The sequence below is a fragment of the Triturus cristatus genome, chromosome 1_1, assembly GCF_964204655.1.
Source record: "Triturus cristatus chromosome 1_1, aTriCri1.1, whole genome shotgun sequence".
Classification (NCBI taxonomy): Eukaryota; Metazoa; Chordata; class Amphibia; order Caudata; family Salamandridae; genus Triturus; species Triturus cristatus.
This window is the reverse complement of record NC_140579.1, coordinates 960,558,235-960,564,028: the sequence shown is the minus strand read 5'-3', so window position 1 is coordinate 960,564,028 and position 5,794 is coordinate 960,558,235. Positions and strand designations below refer to the sequence as shown.

The window sequence follows — 5,794 nt, the reverse complement described above, 5'->3', positions numbered from 1 at the left end:
TGGAGGGGTAGAAGCCAGCCTGCTCTGGTTCTTGGGTATAACCCCTGCGTCTGGGCGCGAAACCTCTTTGAGGACTGGGGTTGGAGTAGCGGCCGGTCGCGCGTCCTCTGCCACGCCCGGCCCTACTAGAGACCTGATGAAACACCTTCTTCATGGAGGATTGTGACTTATCGAGTGAGGCAAAAGTGTTCACAAATTTGGCAATGTCCTTTACGAATTTGTCACCAAAGAGCTGGCCTTCAGCTAGCGGCCCCGGTTCCGCCGTGGCCAATTCCACCAATTGTGGATTGATCCTCAGGAGGACAGACTTGCGGCGCTCAGAGGCCAAGGCGCAGTTGGCATTACCCAGCATGCATATTGCTCGTTGAGCCCATCCAGCCAAAACCTCGGGGTGAATAGCCGCCCCGGTCTCTTGCGCCTGTAGGGCTAACTCGAGAATTTTTGCTAAGGGGCCCGCAAGGTCAAGAACCTTATCTTGACACGCCCGAAGGGTGTGATCGATCCCTTTCTTTGGATCCTTTTTGTATTTTTTAAGGAAAGTGGTCATGGAGGAATCTATGTCAGGGGTAATAGCAATCTTATGGGGTAAATCCAGACGTGGGCATTCAGATTTTAGACGGGCCCTCACCTCCTTATCAAAACTTTTTCGTAAGTGGGTCTGCATGTACTCAGCCACCGCCGTGTGGGACCCAGTCTGCAGTGCGAGGATGGACAATATCAGATGGGTCAAACAAGAAGGGGGAGGGATGGGTGGGAGAAGAAGAGTGTTTGTGCTTCTTCGCGCATTTACGAGGCTTGGACTCCAGAGAGGAATCTGTGTCAGTGTCGGGACCAGAAGTGGTGTCCAATACAGGAGTAGGAGAAGGAGGAATAGGTGGGGGATCTGGGGCGCCCTCATGGGCCTGTTCATTAGACTTATAGAGTTTAGAGTAAGAGTGTGCATGTGGCCAAGGAGTGCCCAGGGGTTAGGGGGGAGGGAGGGGCGTCAGAGCAGGACCAGTGCCAGAGGGAGCAGGACTCAGGGCAACCAGACGATCTAATTTTTGAGCAATCGGTAATAAGGCGGAGGAGAGTGCCTTATCTAGCTTACCATCCAGCTTCTTATCAATTATGTCCTCCATGGAATCATCATAATAGTATTCATCATCTCCCTGATCCTCACACGCAGCCACCTCCTCCTGGTAGAAATCGCAGTCTGCCATGCTTTAGTTGAATAAATGCTTATTCAATCAAAATATCCCCAGTGGGAAGCAAAATTATCAACCCCACCTTCAGCAAGCTAGGGTGTCAGGTGGGAGCAATGCAGGGACAAAAAGAGCCAAAGAGTACAGAAAAAATCCCCACAGGGATACCAACAGAAAACCTGAACAACCCAGGACTAATGGGGAAGGAAGTACTCCCACCTGCCTGGATGAACAGAAGTTCCCAAAAATTATATCCTCCAGGACCTGTAATGCAAGGGTTATTGCCCTTGTGAGTGTAAAAACTCAAGCGCTGCCTTAAAACTGCATAAATGGCCCGTACTCGGCTCTAATTGCCTGCTGCATCTCTCCCCTATTCAGCCCGTGGCAGGGCGTCGGACCGGCAGTAATTATGAGAAGCGCGCGCACACACACGCGCGTGCGAGCTCCCGAGGCGCATGCATGAAGCCGATCTGGCCCCAGCGTGCGTCTCGCTCCCTGCCAGGGGGCGGGGGCAAACCCCTCCGATCGCGGACCGCGATCGGGATAGCCAGCGGCGCTGTTAGCAGCGAACGGAACAAATGCGGGGGAAAGAGCTACAGTGCAACACGCGCTGGAAAGGGAAAACAATCTCCGGTTACCGCCAAACGCACCTGAAACTGCAGCGCGCGGCTAGAAAAAGGCAGAAAGGCATAGCGCAGAGGCAAAAACAAACAGTACTAACACGCAGTGATAACACAGTCAGTTTAAATAGAAACAATCAATCAGCCATAGTTCCATAACGTTTTAGGCCAGAATCAAAGTATACAAAGTAGAGAGGCACTTATTTTGACTACGGAGCAGCAAAGAAAGAGGAGGCCAAGAAAGTGTCTCTCTGCTTTGTATACTTTGATATGTTGCCATTGGCTGTTATGAGGAGGCGTGGTTCAAAGCCTCATGGGATGTGATGTTTTTCACTTGTGTTGTTCACTTTTCATTGGCTGCTGTGAGTTCAGTAAAGAAATGGAGACAGCATAATCAGAAGCCTCCGGTCCTGACATAGAATTCGCTTTCCATTTTATCCCTCACTCTGGTTAGAGTGTAGTGGTGGCCACTAGAGGGCAGTTCATTCATATTACAATTGCTCTCCGATAAATGCTTTTTCAGTTTTCGAACTTCCCTAGAGTTTTGCATTAAAATTAGGCAGGCAAAATCCTCCTCACTTCCTTTCAGAGATAGTTTCAGAAAATGAATTCTAAATCTTTGGAAATCAGTGTAGCGAGATATAGTTTCAGAAAATGAATTCTAAATCTTTGGAAATCAGTGTAGCGAGGCCAAGGACATTTTTCAACTCTCTAGCACAGTGACAGAAATGTCACATTGCGTGTTTATTATTATTGTTATTTTTAATAAAGTCGGAGTGGCAGTAGAGGTGCTCGATCAAATTTTTTTTAGCGGGGCAAGCCCAGCCGGAGCCCAGCCAGGGGGATGGCTTGGCTCTTTGAGCCTGTGCATGAGCCGAGCCCTGAAAATGTTTGCCATGTAAATCATCAACATATATCACCTGAAATATGATAAAGTCCCTTCACAATTCAAACAGGTATTTGAAATGCAATAGGTCTCGCATTTACGCGAGTTTGAGATATTGACAGTGTAAATGACAATGCCTTTTATTTATGTTTTGGTTTTTAAAACATAGATAACAATGCCAAGAGCTTAAACTATCGGAAATGCGAGACCTATTGCATTGAAAATGCTTGTTTCTTTTAGTTACAGCTCTCCCTAAGAGTACATTTGCTTGCAGACAGTCTCCCTCCAATCCTTCAACCCCAAACCGCACCAGCTCCATGTTATTGCTTGCCCCTTTCACTCCCAGTATTATTGGTTGCCCCTGTCACCATCCCGCCTCAATCCGTATTGTTACTTTACTCCATACCACAATTCCAGTGTTATTGCTTGCATCCTACAACATTCCATTACCAGCAGAAAAAAACAAGCATTGGCAAAGCTAATAAGTCATACTTGCATGAGAGCTATTCGCTCAGTGTTTTGCTTACCTGTGTAGCAAACTAGCTACTGTGCAGCGCTCCAGACAGTAAAGAAAAAAACACTATGACGCAGCCAGTGCTGACCATGTCATAGTGCTTTTATTTCCTTTACTTTCTCACACACATACACAACAAAACACACAACATACTGACAAAGCTGATCGACTTTGCGTATGTGGGTCCTAATGGCTTTGACAATGCGAGTCAGCATCAGCATCAAGCACTGTCAAACCAAAAAGTCCTTCACTTTTTGTGAGATGCCCCCATTGCACTTGCATCTATAGAAAGCCTGTAGGAATCCCAACTAGGGACAGCCCCATTTGTGTTTACAAACCAAAACGGATGCCTAACATCTTTCAAAGGTGAGAACTTGTTTGCTTGCCTAGCTATTTCTCCTACTTTTGTTTGGATTCAAAACGTCTTTAAAGACTGGACCTCTACCTTCTGATGACACCATTAGTTCTGCCTGTCACAGCTGGCATCCAGTGGCTCTTAAGGTTAAGACAATTGCTCACTGTACTGGGTTACACTCCTATCTAGCTTTATTAGTCAAGACTTGAAAGTCCGTAAAAATCTCAAAGCTAAATAACATGCCAAGTTTTTTTTCTCTAGTTATGTGAATCAGCTGTGTATTTTGAACTACGCCTTCATGTAGCTTCTAAGGATTCTAAATATAGAGTTATTTTCTGTTGTGACTACTCGGTAAGGCATGGAGAAAGAGGGAATTTACCTTGAGGGTTTTTTGGAGACACTTATTTCTCCAGAACACTGTTTTCTAGTCTACAATATCTAGTGTACAGCAAATGTGATTTTTGGGGTCTGAAAGTTTGAGCCATCCTACTCTGGTGGAAGAGAGATTTGTGGCTACCTGATCTTTTAGTGATCTGGCAGTTTCAGGATCTCCTCCAGGAGCATAGCGCACGGGAAGAGGGGAGAAAAGGCTAGTGAAGAACAAAAGCAGCCTTAGCAAACATTTGCAGAATATCGATAATACACTTTCGTCACTTGAACTTTTAACGGCTAGCTTGTTTGCTCATTATAACGTTTCCAGTGCTATTTACCTTTCTGAAAACAAAGTCCTATTGTCATGGGTTAGCATAGACTGGACGCTCCAGTTTATTTTTATTTGTATTTATGTTTTTAATGCAGTGCTGAAACCATAAGTTGCTGCCACAGAAAACAGAAAAACATTGGGCAGAGGAGATGCCAACAGGGGCATAAAACCATGATCATACCTTGCCTCACATCCTCCTGCCTTCTTACACGTTTACATACACTAGCTACAAACGTGCACTCCTTATGCTCCTTATTTCTGCACCCTGAACATCTAATGAATTTCCAACATATATCACTGATATTCTAAAATTGTAATAACTGTTATTCAAGTGATTGCAGCCTCCATAAAATGTATTATAAAAGCGACAGATTACTGACAACCAGAGAGTGGACGACTGCTCTGCAGTCAGTACAATAAAAAATTTGAGCTGGTAACATGGTTTCGTAATATTGGACCTTCAGAGCTCGCTGGGCCTGATCCAGCTCTTGGGCTGCACTGCAGGGGTCCACGAGGTGAAGCTGCAGGCTGCCGCCGCGCCCCAGCCGGTGAGTGATGCGAGGCCCTTAGAGTGCAAGGTCCAGGCTGCGCCCGATGAGGTGCCCGAGCCCGTGAAGCTGTGCGCAGCCTGGCTGGTGGCCTACTTTTCAGATCCCGGGAGGGTTGGCGAGCTCCCGCTGCCCCCATTCCATCACCCGGTCTTCGAGAAGGACTCATTCACCCGCTAGGTATTGCTGACCCTCTCCAGCCTGGTGAAGTTCGGCAACTCGGTCTCCTACAAGCAGCTGGCTATCCTGGTGGGCAACGAGAAGGCTCCCCGGGCGGTAGGCTGCGCTATGTGGTGCAACCCTGAACCCCTCCTGATCCCTTGCCACCGCGTGTTCTGCAGCAACGGGGCTCTGGGTGCCTATATGAGCGGGAAGGGAAACCATCTCAAGGAGTGGCTGCTCGGCTGTGAGAGGCTCCTGCGGGCAGAGTTGCAAAGCAACAAAGTGCAAGGCATGCAGCGTGCTTGAGACAAAAAGTTCCAACACAAGAAGAGAGAGAGACGCCATCTCTGTCCTCGCAGTGGGAGAACAGATACCAGCGACTGCTGCAAAAACTCTGTAGAACTTGTTGCGCACAATATAGCACCTTTGATTTTCTTATAGCTCCTGTTGTCTTTTGCTTTTGTTCGAATGTTAAACGATGAAAAACAGTTTTGTGAGCGTCTCTGTCCCTTGAATAGATCAGACCGAAGGAGCGGCATGCCGAGCTGTAAACAACAGTGTTCCGTCGTCTCCATTTCTATTCTGCTTAAGTCTCGCTTGAGAGGGAAGTTGTAAAGTAAAACTCAGAAGTTCCCACACAATTTATGTCACCAGCCGAAACAAAAGTGAGCGCTGTGTCCCTAGAGGGTGCAGCGCTCAACAACATAAACGTAAAATATAAATAAATAAAGTGAACTCAGTGTCCCTAGCGGGCGCCGCGCTCATTTAAGTAATAAAAAGCTTACAATTTAGAGCGCATAACGCTGCAGCCGTCATTGTCCC

General features: G+C 47.0%; 1 pseudogene; it reads left to right on the top strand.

Annotated features, from left to right (window-relative positions):
• Positions 1–1,300: 1,300 nt before the first annotated feature.
• Positions 1,301–5,278, top strand: LOC146871386 (methylated-DNA--protein-cysteine methyltransferase pseudogene; annotated as a pseudogene).
• Positions 5,279–5,794: the final 516 nt, after the last annotated feature.